General features: G+C 40.7%; 1 protein-coding gene across 4 annotated transcripts in view; it reads right to left on the bottom strand.

Annotated features, from left to right (window-relative positions):
• MTUS2 (microtubule associated scaffold protein 2) overlaps positions 1-26958 on the bottom strand; it is a 309423-nt gene that overhangs the window by 233040 nt on the left and 49425 nt on the right. Inside the window, exon 3 of one of the 4 annotated variants that reach the window (XM_052813036.1) lies at positions 18279-18339. The exons of the other annotated variants lie outside the window; for them this stretch is intronic. The gene's annotated coding sequence lies outside the window, so the exon portion shown is untranslated. The remainder of the gene's footprint in view (positions 1-18278; positions 18340-26958) is intronic. 4 annotated transcript variants of the gene reach the window in all.

The raw sequence follows: 26958 nt of genomic DNA, 5'->3' as shown, positions 1-26958 counted from the left end.
TTCGGATGAGAAACTGATTTTTCTCTTTTATATCCATAAATATCATGCTAATAGGGAAGGAAATGTGAGGCCATGGAATAAGGCATCTTCCCATCATGTTTCATTATGCATCTCTAAAATAAAGCTTCCTAGTTTTTTTAGCTGGGAGAATTATCACATGAATTATCATTGCTTTTCACCCTGAAAATAGGAACTTACCAATTTCAATTGCAACTGACTATCAGAATGAAAATCTGATAAAACATGTGGCTCTTGTAAGGTACACCAATTCCTTCAGCTGAAGAGACTTTTTCTGCTGGAACATGTAATAGTAGTATCTGTATTTATTGTGGAATAAATTCAGAAATGAATGGCATAAAATGAACAGAAGAGGCTAGTCACAAAGCATTCAGTCACACAGTTTACTCATTTATACACTGTTTATCTTCTGGTATATGCCACAAGAAGTAATCATTTAAATAAACAACTTCTTTAGTAGGTAATAAAATGTTATTGAGTTTCCAGACTCACAACATGTGCTATGGCTATAAATCAGACTTATTCTAAACTTGTACCGATTTGCAGCACTGGGAGGCATTTTAGAAATGCCACATTTGAAAGGGAGGCGCTGGATTTTTGTTTCTCTATAGTCTCTGTCTCTGCAGCAATCCTGAGAAGGGCATGGGTGTTTGGAAATGTGCCCATGCCTTTTCAGCTACATCAGCTGTTATAATATGCGATATTACCTCTCCTGCAAATCTTGCCTTAACTTTTACATTGCCCAAGCTTTTAAATGTGTATAAACCACTTTCAGATGTCAGTTACGGTTACTGCTCAAAGTGTTCTGCTGTAAATTACCAACCGCAGTGCATTGGGAAAATCTGCCAAGAGATGATACAAAAATGACTTGATCAACATTGGCATCCCAGACACAGAAGAACAAAGTAATGAAAGATGCATCTCTCATTGTCCTAACCTCCGCAGTTTTGAGGTGCATTTGGGTTCCCAGCAACCCTCTAACTAGAGATGGTAGCCTAAAATTGGTCCTGCCACCCTCTGTTTCTGAGCTCCTTGAGGAAGAGAAGCTAGAAGCCAGCCAGCCCTTTTTACTAGTCTTTTTGACTAGGATCTTCTCTTCTGACAAAGATGATGGCATCCCTGAGGAAGGTAGGCATGTTCATATCCCGGAATGACTAAGCTGGCCAGTAACTCCTTTAGTAAATCTCCCTGTCTGCACCTCACATCCTCCACCCCACAGATTGTCTGCTGTCCCAGAAACGTGGGGACGACTGGATGCCCTGGGGAAGGGATTTCACAGTGCTCTAGGATGCATGAAACCTTCATGACAGCTCAGTAGATGCAGCAGGGTGATTAATGTTGCATGCTGTCACCTGAGAACATCTGCAGAGAGTTGAAGACATGCATCATCTGTCTCTCCCAGACAAATATAATTTAGACATGAAAGAGGTTAGCATGTTTTGGAGGACTCCTTATGTCTGGGTGGTCCCACATTGGTCCTATAAAGACCTCTCTAGAAAAAGCTTTGCATTAAAAAAAGTATATTAACTTCCCTCTGACTCCACCCTATAGCACGTCTGAGAATCTTACATATCAGCAAGTGATACAATCAAGGAGGACATAGCTACGTACCAGTTTGGAGTAAAGTTGGACAAAGCAGTTATGCAAAAAATTAACTTCTCAGATCTGTACTGTGCAACTGATGATGAAAACCCTGTTCACTTCCTCGTATTTTTTGTTCTTTATGCTTGAAACAAGGCATAACTACACGGTATTGTATTAAGTCTTAATTCTTGCTACGCAATGAACACAGAATTTTAAAACTCTATTTCAAAACCTGAAATAGCACCTGGACATTCCCCAAAATATAAGGATTCCCAGTTTGGGGATGAGACCGTACAGTCTGCTTTTAGCCCCGCTTGAAAAGAATGAGAAACGCTACTTGGAAGCTATTAACACACAGTACTAAACTTGCTGAGCACTGGGCATCTCTGCCCAGTGGCTGCTCATCTGCAAGCTTGTGGTACTACCAGAAGGTTTGGGAAGGCATGGTTTGGAGGTACCTGTGCTGAGCTGTCCCTGTGCAAACAAATTCAGTCCAGTGTACCCAGGTTATACTCTCTTAGAGGTTCTTGGCAGAGGTTTCTCCATGAATTTCTCAAGGTAAGACTTAGTGTGGAAGGGCCATGGTGTAACACACTACTTATTCTTGAACCCAACCTGATGCACCAGCGCGACACTGCACAGGGAAACATCCAGTCTGGGTCACCATTTGCCAGAGGGATCTGAATGATGTGCTGTAGAACAGTTATGACTTTTGTTTCATTTTAAGAAAGAAATTAAATGAGCGCTCAAAGTGATTAAGAGCTAACAATGTTCTGCTTTCTACATTACGGGCCTTGGTCAAGTTCAGCAAAGATGGGATCAAAGGCCTCTTGTGGTAAAATCAGGGTTGCTCCAGGAAGAGAAACAACAGAGATCATGGAGCAGGAGTAAGAGAAACAATTTTGGAAAGAAAGGTAAATGTACCATGCAAATAAGCCAAGTGAGTGAATGACACGTGGCAGATGTTGGCCACGTGGCTCACACTTAGGTACACTGGTGGTACCTGCAGAAGGTCTAGAGCAAAACAATCAAACATTAGCTCTATTAACCCAGTTGGATCACCCAAGACTCTCCTGTGAGGCTACTGGTCTTTGGAAACTGTGCATACAGAAGAGTGGAAAGAGAAGATACTAACACCACACAAATAGCACTCGCTGTCTTGAAGACTGTGAGTAGTGGTTTGGGCAGCTGTAAAAGCTTTATCATAATCTGCAGGGAAATCCCTGTCTTCTTCAACACAATTTAGATTAAAGCTTTAGTACCTGAGAAATTGCTTCTCCTTCTCAGACCAAGATTTTTTCTTAATGCCTTTTTATCGCTGTTTTGCTGACATAGAAACTTTGCTTTTTTTATTCCTGTTTCATGTTATAATCCTTCTTTACTATTGTTTTATCTTATTACTACTTATCTATGTCTTTATTATTATAGTAGAAAGTGAAAAACTGCATGAAGAAAATTATAGTAATTAAACTTGTATATGAAATGGAAGAACTTTAACAATTCACTGCACTTCCATACAAAATCGGCTGCCACAGTATGTATGCGCAAGGAATGGGAGCAGGGATCTAATTTTTCTGGAAACATTAGCCATGAACTGCAAGCTACTAAAAGTTTTCAGAGACCAGAAAGGGGAAGGCCATCTTTTCTTGTACTTTACATCCATTTCTTGTAAGTGAGGTTCAACTCTTTCAGGGACAGATTGTAATTTTTTTTCAGTCTAAGCAGAGTCTCATTTTTCAAGCAGTCCCATTACGTTTATTTATGGAGTAATGTGTTGTTCAGTGCACTGTTGGCAAGATCTGGCTTTGCACAGATAAACAAGTCGCCCCATACAGCTTCAAGTGTCACTGTCATACAAAGGAAACTATCCCAGGTTAGATAGATGTATTATGACCAACACATTCAGAACTTTTACTCTCCTCCTGCTGATTGATTGAAGAATTATATCCATGAAATGGGATGATTTATACAATTGCATTGCCTCTTGGCTAGAATAAGCTTTTGCCAGCCAGATGCTCCTGAAGGATGGCTGCTTGCAGCGTAACTCTGATGTAATTTGACACACAGCATTGTGCACAATCGAGATGAAATGATCCTTAGATGATTCTTCCATGTGCAAATCATTGCAGGAGAACAATTTTAATAATGATATTTTCTTTTTTATTAAGTTCTTCAAACTATTTTTTCAGATAATGAGCAATTGCATCCAGGAGAAGTAGCTATTGTCAGGTTAATATTTTATTAATCCTTTACCTGGGGCCAATATCCTAAGAAACCAGGGGAGCTAGCTGTCACTGAAATACTCAATACTGAAGGCCTTTTCCAGACTTCACTTCCACGATGCCTCCTCATTGTTACAAATGCTTATCTCCCACTTTTAACAGTCCCAGCTTGGTTATGCCAGTATTTTATTTGTTTGTTTCTCTCTTTTTTTTCCTCACCCATACCCCTACATTTTTGCTTCCCTCTCAGACAATAGTAAAGGGAAAGCTTAGGACTGACAACAGATAACAGTATTTTTAAAGTACGTGACTCTTTCCAGTCTCAGTCAAAGCACCGTGCCTGTTAGCATTAGGGATAATCCCTATCCAGGACTGAACTGATGAGCTACCAGTGGGACCTACTGCACCCAGAGCAACCACCACGTTCAGACTGCCCAGCAGTGATTAGGATGAAACAGCGCTGAAAAAATACCTAGTCCCTGTGTCGTCAATGTACCAGGCTTCAAATGAGCACAGCTTTGTGCTTCCTGGCTAGACTTTTTATCTGAAGGAAAGGCAAGTTGATGCCAGTGTTGGCAAGAGTAAAAGCTTCCATGTAACATTCAGAAACTAGCCCCAAAACAATTTCATTTCATCTTTTATGGCATGCTTCTCCCAAAAAGCTCTTCATGGAGGTGGGATTAGCGATTAAGAGATATGAAGGATGGAACACATAGGTCTGTGAAAACTGGAATTAATATGATTATGCTAAGCAGAACATATTCTGGGCATCAGTGGTTTGCAAAGATTTAATGAAATGTGCCCCAAGCATAGAATTTTCTCTCTGGAAAATAAAGCGTGATACTCAGAGAAGGTTTGGATAAAGGGGTATTTTTCAGGAAAGCGGAGGAAAATCAACTGTCACTTTATAAGAAACACCTTCCCTTTCTTGTGCTCTTTTAATTTCTACCATAATAAAGCGATTATAATAAATTTATGATCCTGAAGTACTATTAGTGCCTCCTTCCCAGATACTACATTTTCCCTCATGGGGAAAAAAAATAGGAAGGAAACAAAGTAAAAAAATACAATACAAGCAGATAATAAACCGATCAGTGTGCGAGAAGTATACTGGGGATGAATGTTAGCAGTCACGACTCCTTCTAATATTCCACTATCAGGTCTAGTTCTGTGAAGAGATTGTGCCTTGGACGGTATAAGAAATTCTAAAATATTATCCAAAGTCCATGAAATGCCATTCTTTTGATGTTATATTTTGACAGGTTTCACAAAGCAAGGACTTATCCAGAAGGACAAACAGTCTGTGATGCCAATAATTCTGATTGCTTTGGAAAATGTGTACATCCAGATCTGTGCATGAACGTTTCCCCAATGCAACAAATCCGGTCTTTTTTATTACACACATGACCATGAAAGAATTTTAGGTTTTGCTTATGCCTGTTGCTCACCTTGTGTTCAACCATACCACGTCCTACAACCACACGTTACATCCTATATGGCACAGTCAATCCATACACGTTATAGCAGTTCAGTGTTGCAGGATGACGGTGTGTTGTGACACATCAGCAGAGTGAAAAGCAAGACAGGTCATTTGCAATGTAACGTGGCTTTCTAGAAACCAAGTTGTTGCAACTTTCTCGCTTCATAGCGCCTCTAAATGCCACAATCACCTTTCACGGCTTGTGCAAGTAACTCCACTCATGGTGCTCTGAGGCATTTCTGCACAGCAGAGTATACTCCAAGCACAAAGTAAATGTTCAGTGATTCATACTGGTATTTCTTTGGAAAATAAATAAAACTATATCTATTCACCTTGGTCACAAGATGACCAAGCAAACACCTGAGTGAACTGAATCTACTGGTTTGATTTTAGAGCCACAGTCAAAGCAACTACAAGATACAAGATATTCCCAAACAACAGAAATTTGCAACTAGGTAACTCTAACAGCAAACAGCTGCCTATTGAGTATGTATGTGAGTGTGCTTATTTTTGTTGTTTTCTTCCAGTATAGAATTTATAACATTCAAAACTGTGTTCCAGATACATTTGTTTCTAAGAAGTGCACACACACCATTTCTGTGCATAGCAGAACTTGTAGGACTATTGCTCAGTTACGCATAAGTTCCATGGGCTGAATCAGAGGCATGCAACAGAAGAAATAACCTGTACTAGCTGCAGTGGCAAGAGGTTGCCTTCAGAAAAAATACCAATGCTCAAGCATTTTTGCACAAAGTATAGCAGACAGGAAAGCAGAATTTCTTCCAAGCTATCTGTGTACTCATATGAAAGTAAAACCAGACTGTGTATATATTTATGGGTGAAAACAGCTCATTTAATGAACTGAATTATTTCAAGGTGACTGAACTCAAAAGCTCTGAGCTTGGTTCTGCCCTCTGTGAACAGTCTTATAGGAGAATGTAGAAATATTTCTCAATTCTTAATTTTCTTTTTTATTTTTAGTAGACTTCTGAAAAGATTCATTCTAATTATTTACTAATTGTTTTTAGTTGTACTGAGGAATACAGTCAAAGGCAAAAGTGAAGTTTCATCTTCAAAAGCCAAAACTCCAAAAATTTTCCACAGAATATCAAGATCTCTAAATATGGAATACTCCTCTTAAGTAATCAAAGCTGATAGATGTTCATAAGTGCTAAACCCCCCCCCAACCCTAGATTTACTAACTTAGTAAATACCTTAACCATACCTTTGCACTTTTTATATAACTTTCAAGAACAGCTTATGGAGGGGAATGCAACTTGCCTCTAGCCAGTATAAGAGCAAATATTTGTTATGTACTTACTATTTCTATTTTCATATATGCCAAAAGGGCCATAATGCTAACAATGCTCACAAAAACTGGAGTCCCAACTTAAAGCAATGAGCAAAAAGCAAAGACAATGGCAAGGGACAGCAGTACAATCAAGCAAGGTAGAGTTTTTACATCAGCTGTATAAATTGCCTCTGTAATCTCACTGGTTATTTCACTTCTATCCTTATATAATGCTATACAGATGTTTGCAATCAAAGACTATTTATGCTAATTTAATTTAACTACAAGATTTTTGTTAAGACAATGTACTTACTAGTGACTAGTTATTCTATGTTGCATATTCAAAACTCTTCCTTGACCAAAAATACTTGTCTTTTTTACACTGAGAATTACAAATATGGATGTCCACTGGAGTTGTGGTACAACAGAAAACTCTGAATATTTTCTTTATTTAGCAGGTAAAATTAGACAATTAGACCAGACTACACTAGCACAACTGAAAAGCTGAGTAATTTTCATAACGCAATTGATTTCTTACCACACGGTGCCGTTTAAGGGATTATAACAACTCACCAGGGTAATATCAAACTTGATTAGAAGCCAGGGGGCCTGATTGTTATCTCCCTTAAGCCAGTGAAAATCCAGACAAAATGTAATTGACACCAGCAACTCTCAATTTGCACCAGTGTAACCAAAAGGAAAGTGGCTTTTCTTTTTTGCTTGGATAAGTCATTTCCATATCTTTGAGCAATTAACTGTGATTGTTTCAACCCCCTTGAAGATATGAAAGACAGTGTATTTGGTGTTTTCACTGCTAGGTACACTGATATTACATGGGTTTGAGGTAGTGCCTTCATATAAAAAACAATTCACACAGCAAATAAAAGTAATTTCTTATGTAAGCTTCTCTGGTGGCGAGAAAACCTTTAACATGCTCAGCATGCCAAGCCCTTTGCCCCTCCATAAGTAAACATCTAAAGATAATGGGCTGGATTTTTCCACATATATTGAGGTATGCAGGGGTGGAAGTAAGATCTGGGAAGCTTTTCAGGAACTCCCAAGCTAGGTGTCACAAAACACAATGAACAGATATTTCAGGGCTGGATTCATCTGAAGTCAGACATTTACAATGCAGCTAAATATGCACAAGGTAGTTGTCTAAAGTCCCTCTGTCCACAATGGGTTAAAACAGTAACTTCAGCAACAGTAGGATTCATCTCATCCTAAATAAAATAGGTCATACATAAATGCGGACCCAAAATTGCTTATTTCTTATTGACTGTAGGGGACAGGGGGAACAGTTCAGGGTGACCAGGTCTGATACACGTCTATATTACACATATTTTTAGTTAATGGAAATAAATCCCATGTTTCATACCCTCAACCCTGACTATGCAGATTAACTTTGGTTTTGCTTCCATTTTGGCTTGCTCCAACAGTGACTCTTCCTCACTGGTTCACTACTGGGAGCACCAACGCTGCCTGCTGTAGATGAAGGATCGTCAACTCCTGAGACTTTGGCCAATGGGAATGGCCCCTAGTGCTCTTTTATGCCATCCTACAAGTAACCCACTGAGGCTACATCTACACAGTGGCAAATCACATCAGTTGTTATATAAATTAAACATGCATGGGACCATTCTCTGGTATTGAAGCCAGCTGCCCTGCAATAGCCCTTGTCCACCTTACTGAACTCTCACCATTCAAAAGGGAAGAGGCTGATGTTAGGTGATTGCATTCATAAGTGTTAGCAGTGATCTTTCTTTAATAAGGTTACCTTCCTCATATACATAGCTACATGCTGTGTTAACTACCTCTGGATACAGTTTAGCCCCCAACATCCCCTTTCTGCTGGGGAAAAAAGCTGCTGCACCACCTGGTTGAACGCCTGATGTGGGGCTGAGGGTGCGCCAAGCAAATTCATATGCCTTGGCCACTTCAGGCACAAGCATCCCATTTGCTTTATGGCATCTCCTATCCACAGAGGAGAGGGGACTTCAACCAGCGACCCCAGAATTGTATTTAAGTTTGAAAACAGAAGGAGCCAGAATCAACTGAAATGTGGATCAGGTATAATATGCATTGAAGATGAGGCAATCTGGGGTTATTCACCTTTGCCAGTGAGATGCTGCAAAGGATCCTCGCAGCGCAGACGCTCCCTGCAGAAATAATGATTGTCCAGAAAAAACCAAGCAGCATGTCCTCACTTGTCAGCCTGTCTTCCAATTTTCTCTGCTCACCAGTAATATACCTGCCAGCCTACCTTCTCCATCTTCCATTAACTTCCTTTTCTTTTTATTCTAGTTTATTTTTATCATCTACTGAGTATCCTAAGTGAAAGCTAGATAACACATATTTATCTACCTATATGAACATACCTTTATGACTTCAAACACTGACAGATGCTTTGGTTAGAAGACACCCTCTCATGGACAACTTTGTCTAAATTTACACTCCATAAGAGCAATACAAATGTTTATATGATTTTAATTACATTTGAGTCAGGGCTTTCTCTAAACAAATAAACGTGGACCCTCAGTGTTTATAATTCACACCTTGGAGAGGTCTGATACCACTTGAGAGGGAGTAACTGACTGTAAACAACAGCAAAACCGATTAGCCAATTTTCCTCCTCCATAATGACTGAGCCCCTGAAAGGAAAACCACCTGAACAGCAAATTCAAAACGACTCAGTTCTTGCAGTGGGAAGCCCTGTGACAAACAGCTCTGCTGTGCCAGGTAGGTTAAAGCCAGCAGCATCCAAGGGGTCAGCTGAGGAAAATCCCAGGTCCTCCCTTGGGAGCAGGGGGGCTGGCAGGCTGGACCCCCTCCCCAAACACCAGCCAAGCACAACAGGCTGCGCATGCCATTGAATGGCTGAACCCCCCAGGTTTGGTCCTGCCCGGAGTACGTGCCTGGCCCCTTGGACTGCTGAAACTGAATTTCTCTACAGTAGGTGCCTCCTTCAGGCAGACTCTTTCTAGGAAATATTAACTGAAACAGGGTAAACATTTCTAGGCATCAGCCTAGCAAAAATGCACGCTAAGAGACACCTGTGTGACACTTTCTATTACAAGTTTTAATGTCCTTGTCCTCTACAGCTTATGGTTTGGCAGAGGGTGGTTTGTGTCTCGCATGTAATTTTTGTCCTTCTAGGATCAAAGTACGGCCAATTTATGAGCATCTTTAAAAAAAAAAAATAAATCACAGTTCAGTCAAGATATTAGCAGCTAAAAAAGCTATTATAGCAGCTGGAAACCATGAAGATTTAATCTTCTCTGACCATGCTCCGTCCCTCCACAACTCCCGCTGCTGATTAGACATCACAGGCACCATCTTCGCAGAATAACAGAAGAATGAAATCCCTCCGGAAGATATATTGCTTCTCCTGTAAGAATGGACAGAAATTTTCTCCAGACCCATGGCTCCCAACTGGCTAATTACATCTCACTAGCAAGGTGCAAGAGCAGCCCTTTTAACTTGTTTTATCAGATCTGCCCTGGCCAAGCTGGAGGCATACCATGCTCTGAGAGCTGGCAGCGCTGGGAAGCAGGGAGCACAGACACTTGGGTGATCCTGGGCTGAATGAGCCATCCCAGCCAAATTTCCAACATGTGCTATGACACCAAGCAAGCAATCACCATGCTGGCAAGACCAGGAGCAAAGCTACTAATAGCAGAGACAGGAGGGGGCAGCCCAGCCCCCAGACCAGGACAAGGACAAGTGGAGGCAAGGAGTTAGGAGATGCAAGGGAAGGTGTCAGACACTGCAAGTGAAACTTGCCATGAAAAAGTCAGAAACTGCTTTAAAATAATTCCGCTGCCTGTGCGCTATACTGGGTCTCATCTTAATTTCTTTCTCTCCACTAAACAAGCACGTGTGACCTATTTCTCATAGAGATTCCTGTCTTCAAAAGAGGCATCTTACATCTCCGTTCTGCCAGTTCTCTCAGGAATAATGTCCTGCTCTCTGCCTGTACTTGTGCTTCATTATTAGCAGAGCACTTTCCTACCACTAGATACCATTTTCTCAGTTGGTTTTCATTTCTGATGCCACACTGATGATTACTTTTGGTACAAGCAGTGGTGCTTATGTTGTCACACTCTGCTGTCGCTAGCATAGCATCCCACAATCAATGTGAAGCTAGAAAAACTACTGAACTGCACATTTCAACAAAACAGCAGGTGCTTTGAACACCATCTATAACTTTAAGTGAACAATTCCAGTAATGGTTTTGTCAGTCCTTCCCAGAAGCAGTCCTAATAGGCAACAAATAACAAAATGAGGCTCAGCTGGTGAAAGAAAAGCAGGATAATACATTGAAGGAAGGGAAATGATTATCATAAAACATTTGTATAGCCATGTGAATTCTGCTCTGCACTGTACAGAACAGAGATCGCATCTCACCCCTGCCCTAAACTTCTTGCTGTTGCTAAGACAACCACATCAATGTAAGAGAAGCAATGCAGAGTCCAGTGGTGAGACCTCCTAAGGGGATAAATTGGCTACTGGACTTTGCTAGAAGAGAGAAAGTATGTTTGTGCAAAGAGCAGGATGGCTGCTCTGGCTGTGGAAGGCTGCCTGACAGAGGCACTCAACCAAGCACAGAGGCGAAGGAGATGTAGAGGGAATATCCCAACAAATAGCAGGGGTTCCTTGTTCCCAGAAATCCCACTGTTTTCTTGGCTGAGTCAAGCTCTAGGGAACATCCCTGGAGGCTCCCAGGGGCACCATCAGGAGGTCCAACAACAACATCTCCTCCTCACACCAACTACCCCTTCTCACTTCTGCCTGGCTTATTATAGGAGCGATGTGTCTGCCTAAGCCTTGAGTTACAGAGCCTGCCTTTAGGGAAAGCTTCTCATTCCAGCACTGGGCTTAAGGCCTTACCCCAAGATAAGATGAAAATGACATGTAGCAAGCACATATGGATAAAGAAGATCACAAAGTACTTCATAGTATCAGCTTATGAAGCCTATGTAGAAAACACTTAGCAGAAGCAAAATCCTATGCTATGAAAGCACCCACATCCCAGCTACCCCCAGCAGTTTATTCTAGATGTTTCACACCATGTTTGCATAAGGGGATCTCCTTTACTTGACCCTTCTTACACTATTTACAGATGGTCTTCCACAGAATATTGCTTGGATTATCTGTCGAAATGTCAAAATGTGGATCCTGCAGTGTATCACAAGAAACTGCATCAGTGAGGTTAATAAATTAATGTTTTCTGGAGCAAAGCATCATTATCCCGGAAGGAAGCATACAGAAGACCATACCTGACACAGAGCTCACCTAGACTCCCTTAGGATGCTTCATAACACAACACAACATAACACTGCTGACTAGCCTTCCTATACACAATTTCTGAGTTTAGATACAGAAGAAAAAGCAGATTCAAGACTGGCAAACCGAACACCTGTTACAAGAAGGCAAGCCTCTATAACTTACCTTTTCAGGTGTTCGAGATCTAAAGCAACAAGAAGTATTAATACAGTGAACTGCAGGTACTAAATAGAGTGCAGTCTGACAACTTGTTTACATTATGGGCTTCACATGCATCCCTACTTTTGCATAAATAATAAAACAATTCTGGCTCATAAGTTAATAAACGACCTCTTCCCAACAAGGAAATTCAAAACCAGCAATTGCGTCTTGTCTCTATCCCTACTTTGAAAGACACTTTGGAAAATAGGAAAGGTTTTTGTTTCAGTTCCAGAGATCTCTGTTGATGCACCTTCGTGGGAAAAGAAATCCAGCAGCAAATATATGTTCTAGCTCCTACCACTGGTCTGCCATGACCGGGGCTGGGTCACGCTGCCTGAGATGACCGGTAGGTAGCTGATGTGCTTGCCTGCATTACAAAGCCTCCCTCACGGTGCCAACTTATTCCTCCCTGGATTTCCTCCTATTTTACTACAACTCCTCTAATACAGCATCAAAAACACTTGCACTAATACCAGGATTAGGCCATGACAGACACATGTCCAGTTCATGTGTTCTGGGGTTTAAGAATTTTTACTCTTCTCCCAGCTCACATATTTCACATGGCTCAAGTTAATTAAATGGCAGAATGGGATACTGCCAAATGTTTATTTCTCACTGAACAGAGACAGCTATTTAAAGAATGTTGTTACACTAGCCACATTTCACCACAAAGAACGAATACCTATAATTATAATAACTGTGATTATATAATGTCAAACATAGCAAAAATAAGCAGCCCCACATTTTGAGGAATGAATGGTAACCTGTATTATCCACGTTCAGGCTAAAAACACTGGATCTTGTCCCAACCTCAGAAATAAAATATAGCCAGCAGTAATTGAAAAACAAATGAATCTGATTATAATCTTACCATACTCTAGCTTTTGCATTCCTCAGCTATGCAGCAAACAGATGGAAAAATCATATTACATGCACCAGGAGACAAATTTTTAAGGTATCTCTGCAAACATCAGTTATCTTTGCACTTGAATATTTCTGGCCTTGAAGCTTGGGTCGTATTGTGTTACATGTGTGAAATGTTTGGCTATTGGTTCATACCGTGTTTTGACACTGGCGGTGGACGCACTGATCAAAAACATCGCTGGCTTTGCCTTTGCATTCAAACTGCGGGCAGCAAACAACATGAAGACAATTAGAAGATGCCAGATTACTTTGTAGAGGCACCGCCGGCCCATGGCTGCCCAGCCTTGCAGCTGGGAGGCTGGGCTGTCCTCCTGCCTCGGGCTGCCTCGCCTGCCCCGCCGCAGCCCCGCGACAGCAGCCGGGGAGAAGGGGAGGCCGTGGGACTTCGTGGCGTGAGGAAGCTCCACGCCAGCCGGCCTTGGTGCCGCAGGCACACTTATTTCATTAGCAGCGCCATAGTCCAAGCTCACAAACTGAACGGGTCTTCCTCAGACATCGGCCAATGCCCCAGAAAGCAGAGGGGCTTGTGCTGCCAGACCCAGGGTTCTGAAGGTATAATAATAAGGGGTGAACCTCAACGGATTTTTTTTTCTTGAGACCAGGGTGTTCCCCGTGCCCTCTCTGCTCCTGATGCTGCTTAAAATTCTGCTGCTGATCCCCCCCTCCTCGGGGCTCAGGGGCCTCATTATCACTGGGATCTCTCCTTATCACTGGGATCTCTCCTTATCACAGCATTTGCAATCTCCAACACACAACCCTCTCAAAACGTAGAGCCTTTCTCTGGATACCTGCCATTCTAAATGCAGCCTCTATAATGCCTATATATGCATCTCTAATACAATCTCCCCACAGCCTCCATGGGGTTCCCTCTTTCTCCAGCTAACAATCTGCAATCACACAGGAATGAAAGACAACATGACTCATTTCTCGGTGAGATGTCTTAAGGACTGCTTTAAAAGCTGTAACAACAAGCACACAAGGCATGGGTAACAAGCAATATACAAAAACGTGGCTGCAGTTCTGTTATACACTTTGCAAACCATTTTTTTTTCTAATTGCCTTTGGCTGCTAACATTTGAAAAATAAGTAAGAAAACCTGCAACTTCAGTCCCAAAGTACCGTCTTTCTCTTCCTCAACAACCTGCATACAGTTAAACAGGTATTTCCTGTTAAGGAGCTTTAGCAGATGAGGTCCAAAATGAGCATTAAATAAATTTTCTATAAAACAAATTTCTTTTGTTGCTCATCCATCACAGAAAAGTGTACCTGAAATTCATCCCTGAATTGATTAAGTTTCATCTGGAAAAATAACACCGTCATATATCTGACATTCTGTCAATATAATTTTCCCAGATGAAACACTCAAAACTCAGTGGCTGTTACACAAACCAAAGGAAATACTAGCATGTCCTTCCCTCCTGCAGGGAAAGAGGGACCTTACACAAAAATCAGCCTCCACTGAAAGCATCTGCAAATTTCTACTGATTTCAACATAAGTTCACACCCGCGTTCATATAAAAGGACTGATCCTGCATATTCACTATGGCCTGCAAAATATCATGGCCAACGACTTAGAGGTGACAGTCCCTTATTTTTCTCCAGAGCTTGCTCTTTCTTCTTGCAGCTTGTTGGGCTGTGGCTACCCTTGATAGGCAGGTGTGTAATGCAGGGTGTCAGAGAATTACGCTATCATTTGCCCTCAACTAGAAACCAGAGGTTTCCCTTTCACTTAATGACATTCAACTCTGTCAATCAGCTCTTTCTTTATAAGTTAGCAAGATGCCTTTACGTTATTGCTTCTGCCTTGTATATAGCCTTATCGATTTTCTCAGTACTTAAATGCTTTAAGAAAATCAATGTTTCGGCAAATAGAGTGGAACAGAAGTATCATAGAATCCCATTTGCCATTCCAGCATCAGTGACCATGGTTAAACTAAAGGAAATAACAGGTATATGTGGGACAATGAATATAGAGGAAAAACTGCAGAAGGCATAGAAAATGGGTGAGTGTAGAGGCATGAAATTAAAAACAAAATAGAAAAAGAGAAGCTGAAGATAAATGTAGTAGCTGTGGGTAGGACTCATCTCAGCTAATTTTAGCAATCTGAAACTTAAGTGTCTAGTCCAAGCTAATCACCTTAGCTCTCTTCATATAGTGAATAGAGAGCAGGAGCCACCTCCACAGGGGATTCAACCAGTCCTAAGACAGGTCTTCTAAGAAAGGGCAATGCATCACACTTTCCCTCAACTATCTGGAAGTCTAGATGATGGGCTCAGAGGAGACGCATAACTTTTGTGTTTTAATAGCACTGGAGTTGATGTAGGATCATGCATGAATTTGAGTGTTGTACCTATTTAACAGATGGCCTTTCAGTTCAACATTTTTAGCTTTGAAGATCAGATTCCTTTGGTTTTCTTGGCAATATCTGACATTTCTTGTGTCAAAGGAAAGATTTTCTTATAATTGCTCATCAGCAAGTCCTTGTCTGAACATTTAAATAATCTAGGAGTACAAAACCTATTTGTTGTATTTTATTAAAAATGGGCCAAACTTGCCACTAGTACAATTGCATGTAGTGCCATTCACTTCAAAGAAGCTACATATGCTTACACAGCAGGGAATTAGCCCAGATACTGTCAAAATGCTTCATTACTAGTCAGGTCAGACAATAAATCAGATCTTCCATTCGCGAAGTACGACAATTTATGTCTAATGACTGGAAGAATTGGTATATAAAGTAATTACCAAAACTGGAAAGCAATCATCTCCTAAATGTGCAAAACCTCATCTATAATTTGAATTTTACAAAAAAAAAAAAAAAACAAAAAACAAACAACACAAAACAACAATGGCAGGCATAAAAAGCATCTTGCTTTCCTGCGGACATAAACAAGCACTTTCTCCTTCACTCTTCTGCAAGGATCCCAACTACAGCATCTTTTTAGCTCATTTAAAAGCCCATTGTCATAGAATTATTGACCCTTTCAGGCTGGAGGGGACCTCAGGAAGTCTCTACTCCAGAGTCAATGCTGAATTTAGGACCAGGTTGCTCAGAGTTTTGTCCTGAAAACCTCCAGTGACAGAGAGACCGCACAAGCTTCACTGTCCTCGTGGGACAGTCTCCCGTTCTCCTTATATCCAGTCTGAACCTCTCTTATTTCACCTTATGCTCACTGTTCCTTGTGCATCTGCCATGAACCACCATGAAGAGCCCAGCTCTGTCTCCCCAGTGACTCTATAGGCACTGGGGGCTGCTGTCAGGTCCCCCCGTAAAGCCGTCTGTCCTCCAAGCTGAACAAACTCAGTTCCGTCAGCCTCTCCTCACATGGGAAATGCTCTAGCCCTCACCATCTCAGGAGCCTCTGATGAACTCCCTCAAACATCAAAAATTTGTGATGTCTTTGCTGTATTAGAAGGCCCCAAACTGGATGCAGTATAACTAGATGCAGTCTAACAAGTGGTGAGTAGAGGGAATAATCCCTTCCCTCCATCTACTGGATTTGCTCCTCGTAATAGAGCCCAGGATGCTGTTGCCCATCTTTGCTGCCAGGGCACACTGCTGGCTCATACTCAGTTCACTGCCCACCAAACCTGATGCAGAGGATTAGTCCATCACCAGCACTGGAGTTTACATTTGTCCTCTTTTAATTTCATGAGGTTCCTGTTGACCCATTCCTCCAGCCTGTCCAGGTCCCTCTGGATGACAGCCCTGCCCTCCAGCATATCACCTGGTTCCCCCCAGTTTTGTGTCATCCACTGAGTTGATGGGGGGACATCATGTCTCCTTGTCCAGGTCACTGATAAAAGTATTAAACAGGATATGTCCACACACAGACCCCTGGGGAATTCAGCTCATAACTGGCCTGCAGGTAGAATGCGACCCATTAATTACCAGCCTGTGGGCCCAACAAACCAGCCAGTTTTTCACCCTTGTAGTTGTCCACCCATCTAGAGTGTATCCCAAGTAGGATACAAGGATTATGCTGCATCAAGCTACACTAAACAGCTCTGCTGTATTATACCCACCCTCAGACCGAACTTCTGTACAGGCAGCTGAGCTACAGAAGATGACAGACACTCGCTGTGGTTGCTGATGAGCCAGACATCATCTCTTTACCTGTCTCCATGTCAGATCATGGCTGGAAACCAGCAGCCAGGCAGGAGAAGTGAGAAGACAAGATGGACCCCAGTAAACTACAACCCTTACTCCTATGAGGGAATAAGCTTCATGCCTACCATGTCCTTCTCACCCATACCAGGAGTTTTGGTATATTTTATCAACGAGGACATCCCTTTCCCATAAGAATGTGAACACTTCTGACACCTACCAACAACTGTGAAATTCCCCAGTGACCTTGCTGACTTAGTACACAGCCAATTTGCCAAGTTACCACTCTTTGCACTGCTCAGAACAGGTATTGTCAAGAAGAAGATAATAAATATGATAATATATATATCTTCTAATTAATACACAAATGCTCTAAATAATTTGCATAAAATGTCAGTCACAAAGTAGGACAAACCTTTACAGTCAAGTTTCAAAAAAATCCAATTAATAATTTCCCTTCTGCATTTTAGGTGATGAGTCTACTGCACACCTCTACAAGTGACCTATTATTTCCTACAAAATGTTCACAGTCCAAAGGAAGTCCCCAAAGACAGGTGAAGCAAAGCTCACGTGGAATGTCTAGTCCAGCTCTTTCAGAAGTAGAACAAAGACCCCAAACTGAGACTTTGACTATGAAATTGTGAACTTTCACAATTTTACCCAAGTCTCTTTCACTAACATTCCCAGAGATCCCTTATTCACCACTAAGATTCAGCATGTGGACTTCCAGAAAGATTAGGCTTCCCTGGTGGGAAATTAAGGATGGGATTAGAAATTGATTTATAACAGGCACCTAGTTTCAGTTTCAATACAGCTGCTTGTTTCTTATGAAGTGACTAACACAAAGCATCTAAAACCAGACTGACTGAAAGGGGGTAAGAACACTTATATCAGCTGTTTAGAAAATATCTTCATTTTGCAATCTCTTGTTTGGTTTGTACATCTGACAAAGAGTAGAGAACACAGAAAGCTAGCTGCGAAATACGGATTACTGGCCCACATGTGCAAGTCTGAGAACAGAGCATGGAGCTGTACATAAACTGGGTACTACATGCGACTTTCCAGTTACAAGTGAGTGTAATTTCTGGAGGCATCTTTTAGACTATGTGGAATCGAGTAGCTGTCTGCAAGGTGTACCTTGCATGCCTACTGTATTTACTTACTATTTGGTTTCTGCTGAAGATGCTCCCTCAGGAAGGCTCTTGCTCTCTGTTCGTCAGAAGCCTTGGAAAGATATCAAAATGGGAAAAAAAAAAAAAACAACAATTCACTCTACGTTAATAGGGAAGTTCTTTGAATTACAGAATATTTATTAAAATGCCAGTTCAGTTTTTTCACACAAGCACCAGTCTAGATTACGTTTGAACTAGCTTACCAAATACTTTCTATTCATTTTATTGCCTGAGTTGCTGCTTGCAATTCAGCACAAGCTTTGGGCCTGTGCAGTGCTATGAAAACTGAACACAATGTGAGCAACTTTCAAACATGGATGCAGCACTTTTTATGGCAGGATGAATTCCTGGGTCTTAGAAGTCAAAGAAAATGAAGTTTTCAGCTCAGAGGGTTAGGGACTCCAAACCCCTAAAGGATGCAATCTTCAGGATAGAGATGTGTTGCCAGCTGCAGTGCTGTGCTGGAGAGAGCATAAGTAAATAACACTTTCCTATTTCTCAGAATTGCTTTGATAAGAAATTTGCACATACTGTGGAAATTCTAGTGGCCATGGAAATTATTGTATAACCTCTCTTAGAACAGTACTGTGAAAAAAAACTATGTTAGATTATTTACTAACAAAATATTCTGAGAGTACAGCAAAAACCCCACCCCTTACACCGCTATGTATTGGGTACACTATTTTTTACTCATTTAGAGTACAAGCAGTGATGTAAACTGACTACTTCAAGAGGGTGTTGTGCAAAATTAACAAATAGAAAGTTATATTTTAGTATGCAGGTAAAGTTTTTTCTCTCTGTTTTATCTTATTTGCAGTTGGATTCCTTTGCTACATACTGTTCCTGAATCTTCCTAGATAACTATTCATACTCAAGACATGGGAGAGAGGAGGCAAGTGTCTGACTGATATCCAGGAAGAATGAAATTTTGGCTGTGAAAATGAGAAATGTGTAATGTGATTAGACTGATCTCTCTCCAACCAGAAAAAAATGCATTTATAAATCAAAGTTACTATATAATTTGGTTACAGGTATTCAATGGACAAATGATCCTCTTTCTCAGTTATATATTTCCATTTAAATTTAAAAAACTATTGATTCTGCAGGATGAGGAGGATATCTCTCTGTGCTTCATTATTCCAAGTGACACATGATAAATTATGATTTTCTTTGGACTTTCATGTAGTATCCTTCAGAGAAGACTCCTTTCTTTTCCTCGAGTGCTCAGCTGTTAATCCATTCTTTTACTGGAAGAGATACTATGGCAGAAGATGAAAAAAGTGCCTGTGAGCATGTTAATCATGGAGTGATTGATGCTGCCATTACAAGGAAAGCTTAGACAATATGCTCAGCAGTTTTTACTGCTATTTACAACACAGTGCCAGTAATCCAAACCGAGGACTGATCAGTGCACAGACTTCACATTAATTCAATATGAGCCCTCTGAACCTAATGGCAAGTCTGATAACAGTCATCTGTTTTCACTTCTCCTCCCTCTTTCAGCACATGGTTGAAGTCTGAAAACATCTGAAATTCATGAGACTTTCATGGTCTGACTACCAAAGCCAACTTGTTGCTCTGGGTCCCTGCACACACACCTTCTCATACCGGGGTCAGCCCCTACAAAACCCACCTCTCTAACAAAACAAAAAAAGGCAGTAGACCAAATAGCAAACAAAAAAAAAAAAATTAGCACCCCTAATTTATAATTTCTTCTGTGAAATACAGTTTCACAGAATACTCTTGCACCCTGCATTGTCAACATGACTTCATGTATTTTTATTGGAAAAGATGTGAATTCTGGAATGTGGGTACACTATTAATCCAAACAATATTGTGATGTAAGTCTGAAAAGGCAAACTTTTTAAAACTTCTGTAAATGCACTTGTCTTCATAAATTATTTGAAAGTAAATAGATTTATTGAATCAAAGAGCAAGCTTCTATCAATAGGGATAAGTTCCAGTTGTGCAATTAATGTAAGCAGAGAGAAAAAGCATTCTACAAATCCCATGACCAACTCCATATGACTGGTAAAACAGAAGAAAATTACTTTTATATAGTATACTTTCTTAAATATGTGCTTTCATTTCTATGTATCTTTCTTACTTTCAGCTGAAAAAAAAAAAAGTCACACCTGAATATTCAGAAACAACCCAATTTAAGAAATTGTCATTCTAATAAAATAACCTTCAGTTGTAAATCCAGGAATGCATCATTTATTTCCTTTATGCAAATTTATTCAATAATTAGAAGGATAGGTATTAGCTTGTCAGCACTTTAATTCCTCTAAATGATTTAACTGATTTTACTAAGCACTGCTGCTTTTTATAAAAGTATAACAAAACTATTTCACAGCAATGTAGATCTTATTTAAGAATACATGTGCAGTAGATGCTCCCTTCCATCTCCATTATGGATTTTATAAATATCAGTGTAATTGCTCTGAAGTAATAATCATAGCAATGTCCAGAGTTTTACCTGTAACATTTGTTTCCAATATTGAACACACAATTTTCTAATAGGCTGAAGACAAACCTCCTTGTCCTCTAGCCTATCTTTCTTCCCATGTTAGTCCAACTATTTTGTTGTGGAATACTTTTAAATCTAGACCAGTCAAGCTGTTATCTGAACAGCCATCTTGTGTGGTCATTTAAATGACCACAAGTGAGTATTATTTTCATCTGAAAATGCTTTCCTTAACTTTTCAGAAGTGTTGTGAGATGCTCATCTACCACAAACAAATGCTAACAGTTATCGACATACTGCCTAGCTAAAGGTTTCCTGGAATTTCAAACTCAGGAGGCGTTTTTCACTTGCAGTCTCAATCCTGCCAAGTGTACCTGCACATCAGTACACATTTGCTCAGTGTCCATATTTCAGTGGTGTATGAAGTGGGTCATGGTCATGTCAAGCATTCAGAGACCACATAGGATGAAAAGCACTGAACAAACAAAACCAAAATTTATTTCCCTTTCACTTTATCATGGACAATGAGTCAACAATATAGCAATGAACTGCAATGAAAGAGTTGCAAGCTGGTGTTGTATATGAGATATTAGAAACTAAAATAAACAGAAAAATAGTCATGTAAGTTCTCAACAACACACTCTTCATTCAGGTGCTTAATTTGAGTGACCAGAACGACAGTATTTAAGCCACAACACAGCTCCCACATGCTATTGAAGTTTAAATGTTCCCTATCAGACCACATCCCTATATTTAGCAGGTATCAAGATTTCTTGCTATCACTCTTCCAGTAGATCCTAATGAGTTTCCTTTTGTAAGAGTCATTCAACCAACTGTCCTGGTTTCAGCTGGGATAGAGTGAGCGGCTGCGTGGTGTTTAGTTGCTGGCTGGGGTTAAACCACGACACCAACACACGCTGTTGATGTCTCTAATGTCTTCTAAGACAGAAGCAGATGCTTGCAAACCCTTCTGCCTACTGTGCAGTTACGTGTGAGCAGACTTGGTCCTGTCTAGTGGTATGTTCCCTTGCAGCAATGCAGGACAGCCTTTCAAAATGGAAGTATTTACCCAAGAATTTTGGGGGAAAAAAGCCAAAGCAAAGCTTTCATGTGCATCCATGGCTCCCAGTGTAAATTGCCCCCCAGTTTTGGGGCCTCTCTGTCTGGGTGACAGCCTCCCTAACACTGCCTGGTCTTCACTTTGAACTCTGATCCAGGGGTTCCCCATCCTGTTCCTTGCACCAGAAGGTAATGCCATCCCTAGTCTTCCATTAAATCACCAAAGACATTCCTTTCAGTTTCCAGAAGTACCTGGGTTTCAGGCCAGATACATTTACTATCTCTAATGCTTCACCTTTCCCATCTAACAGGAGAACTCAACTCCTCAGTCCACTGGGTCACAGTGCAGAAAGAATGGGAAAAATGTCTCCTAAACATATTTAGCAAAAGTAATCCCCACATTCTCCACCAGTTAATAGGAAACTTTCTTGCAGGGGCAGTGGACCTTGTTTGATTCTGCATTACAGATTATGATGTCCTACATAGAAAGTTTAAAGGAAAAAAGTTTAAAGGGAGTACTAAAATAAAGACACTATACACTGCTGTCTCTTCTTTTGCATATTTACTGCTACACACTATCCATTAAGTCAGAAACACTACTCATCCTATCTTCTGCAGCACAAGGCCATACAAATCCCTTTATCAGCCAAAATACGATAGGGCACTTCTTTGGCTTTCCAGTTCTCACTTCTCCTTGCAATAAATCCCACAACATACTGCAGCGTTGAAAAACCCTTCCATAAGTCTCTTTTTCATGCATGAGGTATAAGAATCACATGAAAAGAAGCCAAAGACATGCCTGCGCGTTAGGGCCTCCTCATTCGTATGCAGCAGACCAGATTCCCACCAGTTTGTACCTAAATGTCAGTCCTAACACATAGTTATCACAGTCAGATAGCCAAGGTGATTTATCTTAATCGTGAAGGCAAAAAAGTACTATGTTTCATGGGTAAAATAGCACATTTTGACCCACTTCTTTTGTAATAGCTGAAACTATAATTTTTTTTTTTTTTTTCTCAGCTGTTCTTTCATTTCAGCAAGTTACAAATTGCTGCTAGGGACACCAGCGCTTGAAAAAAGGTTCTTTGGATACAGTCTCCTAGGAAAGCAGAATTTTTAAAACAGCAATTACTTGTTTGCTGTGAATCTGGAAATGCCCATAAATGGTTCATAAAATCTTTTTGAAATTGAGGGTTGCAAATTATGCTTATGATATAAATCCCTTTTAGATCTCAAGTTTTCACTGAAGAGAGAACTGAACAAGTCCATAGGATTCCTTTGCTTATTCTACCACACCCCCATAAATAATGGCCTTATCAAAATGTGAGGTCAGTGGAAAGAAACCTCCTTGTCCTCTGTACTGACCTCCTCCCTGGGGCCAAGGGACATTGAATCACACCTGATGAAAATGTACCTCCAACTATTAACTCAACCAATGTCCTCAAAACTCAAAGGATTATAATAAAAACCCAAAAGGAATAAAAAAATTAAAAGGCCTCTCTATCGCCTTCTAAAATTGAGAACAATAATGAGGGAAAGTAAGGAAAAAACTTAAGCTCTCCTGTGATTAAAGAGTTTGAATAACATTCTCCAGTTTCACAGGAGCTGTAGATAAATGCCATATTCAGCAAGATATGTGTCCAAAACATGTGTACAAAAGCTCAAAATAAGTTTTAAAGAAAGAGATCCTAACTTGGCTGTTAGCAAGGGGCTTCAAACCCTCTGCCTTCTTCAAGAGCATGGCTGCCAGCAGGCAGGAAAACTTCCCCAAATGAAGACAGGTTGGTTGAATTGAGCAGAGAACTGCTGTGTCCTCACACAAGCTTACTAACAATGGAAAAGGCAACCGGCGCTTCTTGCCTCTCACCACCATGACCTTCCTCTCTCCACTTCTCTTCTTAGAGCTAAAATTGTCCAGTTTGAGCCAAAGCAAAGGGATGAAGATTCCAGTTGTTTTATTCTTATGGAGCATAAGCAATGCTGCTTCATTATAACTAGAAAGGCTGTGGTCACTACCTGGATTTTGGAATAGGTCTTGGTTACAGCAGTGCATCACTCACACCTTTATTTTACCTTTATAAAAACAGCTCAACCGGGAACAAAGGCAATTTTTCTGGATCCAGTCTACAAGCTGTCCCCTTTGCCATTGCCTATTGTTGAGCAGTCATTGTGCTTTTTACTTGCAATCTTACAAAAAAAACATTTGCACAGAATTTTTCATCCTTAAACAGTAGTTCAGCCGTTTAAATCCATGGTAAAAGAAATCAGTGTTCCAGACTCCCAAAGGCCACCATGATTCACATGCAAAGTATGTCTGCTTATTTCACTAGTATTTCCTAAGAATAATTACTATCTGCCAATTTACACACAAATCCATCACTGAAGGAGGGTTCATACACCAACAGTATATTTCTCCACTGCCTTTAATTTAGATGTATAATAGAATTTTTGCAGATAAACACAAGTTAGCAAAGTACTGGTCATACTGCAAGGAGTTTCATTTTCCCTAGGGGAAAGTAGATGCCAAATTGTGATAGAACCCCAGGAGGCCAACAAAGACTAAATTATTAGTCCCCTGATATTCTATGGTAAGTCTACTAAATAATTTTTTTCCCTGCCAGGGGGATTACAGCTGAATTGCTGCATGTGCAAAATCCAAAGTCCGTTGCTGTTACAAAATTATTTTCTATCTGGGTCCAAGCTTTATGGTAGTTGGCTTCACACTCACAGAAAGCCATAAATTATTTACAAATCTTTGAGTATAAGTCTGTTATGAATACATTAACTGTTCTCTTACCTTCAGAACTCATTAGCAACAGGAACAAGTCTTCTGATGCTATTTTCCACTATATATCCACTGCATATGCTGAACCTGCTGTGCCGCTCAAAAGTGTTGTATTTCCAACATTAGCCTTATTTTAAAGAGCGAATTGAAAAATAAATTGAATATAGGGGAAAAAAAAAAAAATCTTTAAAAGAAGAACCCAAACCACGTTGACCCAGTAGTTAGATGATCTAATGGGTCTTTATGAACTCTGCGTAGATATGGGGATTTATTGTCAAAACACTGCAGACTTGGTTTTTAGCCTGACTTCTAAGGAAATTGAGGCTTACATGATCACATTGATATATACATTTGTCAATCCTTCCTTAATAACCTTTGAACTTGTTGGCCAATTCTAAGCAAATTTGACAGCTGGGGACAAGGAAGATGGAAGTCTCGGAGACTGAAGTCCTGACAAGTTTTGTGAAAATTAGAGGCTGGGTACAGAAGATAGAGAGGAATATTTTGCCCATGCTGGGAGGCAGCAGCCCGCTGGCTGTCCCTGCACACCTAACTCAAATCAGCCACTGCCTGGGAACCCAGATCAAGCACAGCATGCTGTGGGAGCTCAGAGGGATTGGGGGACAGAGGACACAAATCGACAGAAACCCAAGTTCTCCTACTGAGTTTTTCATAACTTTTCACAGACAACGTCAGTGAGAAAAAAACTTATTGTTTTAATTCAGAATGCAAACATGTATATATTTATGAAATAGTATATACTGCCAGGCTGGTTATAAGAAATAGGCTGAGTCTGGTCATATGGGGCTAAATGATACAAACTGGAGTCATTGCACTGAATTCAGTGGAAATACGGCAGTCTGGTGTTACAACTTTCCTGTAGTCCTTCTGTTTTGTTATTAAAAAGGCAGCTGTTGGTCTGCCCTGGAAAAAAATCACAGTCCTCAGCCCTGCAGAAATGGCAGTGGGGAGATGAGGGGCAGGCACCCTTCCTCCTCAACCCCTGGGTGCTACCTGCCAGCATTTGGGAAGGCTTCTGTGGGGCTCACAAACACCCCCCCTGTGTGCTGCCAAAACTCTCCCTATTTACTGTGCATCTCATCAGGTGATTATTTATGGGGAAGCTCAGAAAAATGGTTCCTGCAAAGGGCAGGTTGGCCTCTGTGGAGGTTAATGGGAAGTCCTGGGGAAGCCAAGAAGCGCAGGAGGGGAGCGAGACCGGGAGGGGATGGGGGGGTCCCTTCCCTGCACACCCCAACTGCAGGACCCCATGGCTGGAAAGGCCTGTGAGCAAGCAGGACACCCTCCCTTCCTGGGCTCAGGGGTATCCCACACAAAATCCTCATCAGGGAGAGAGGGCATCACTGTGTCAAATTGGAGCAATTTAGATGAGGACTATATGGGTATTCTGAATTGCTGTACTTTGGGTCTGCCTTTATGTTTTACCAAGCATTGCACAGATAGGCAAGCTTTTAGCTATATTTATAAAGAAGTAAATTTTATATATATATTTATGCATCTATTCTCCCAAAAGGTAAAACTAGTCTTATGTACTGAGAAAGCAGACTGCAATTATTTGCTTTTAGCTAGTTAAGCAGTCTGGAGTGATCCAGGAAAGAGAAATCAAGGAAAATGAAACATTATTTCAGTCTCCAATCAGTGTGCTTAGTTAAAAGACTCTTGCCAAATACAAATGTGATATCTCTGCTAAAATTAGGATATTAGTTCTAATTACTGGGCACACAAAAATCTCAAAATTCTGGAGCTGAACTGATAATGTTGCTATGGAAATAAGCTTAAATACTACAGACCAGCTAACAAACTTATGAATGCTTCTATCTTTACAGCTATCTCTGCTCCCAAAAGTTTCTGGTTTTTTTCTCCCTCAAATAGGGCTAAATACCTCTAGTGTTAACAGTAATTAAATTCAGACATTCCAAGTCCGAGGCTATTCTAAGAATAGCTTGACAGAGGCTAATGCAAGGGAAACATGAAGAGCGGTGCTTCAGTGTAACCATTCCAAACAATTAAAAACACATTTTTATCAATATACTACTTCAAGCATACCAGGCAACGCTAATTCCCTAAGAACATACTGCTGATTGCATGCTCTTCCCACACTTTTTCTCTGCGTCACACAGGAGGAAAATTTACGAGAAGGAGAGTCATGCAGCAGAGGCTTTTCCTCCCCTCCCCAGACTTTGGCTACTGATTACTCCTTGTGAATACATGTGTGTGCATATGAATATATGCATATATATTAATATATGCACAGAAGAAAAAAGCCATTCATGAGGAGACTCTTGTGTTTTGCGTTCCCATGGTGGGAAGCTCCAATGCATGAGGATGGGCGCTGAGGA

This window comes from Harpia harpyja, chromosome 17 (assembly GCF_026419915.1).
Source record: "Harpia harpyja isolate bHarHar1 chromosome 17, bHarHar1 primary haplotype, whole genome shotgun sequence".
Lineage (NCBI taxonomy): Eukaryota > Metazoa > Chordata > Aves > Accipitriformes > Accipitridae > Harpia > Harpia harpyja.
Note: the sequence above shows the minus strand (reverse complement) of the source record. Positions and strands in the feature narration are given on the sequence as shown.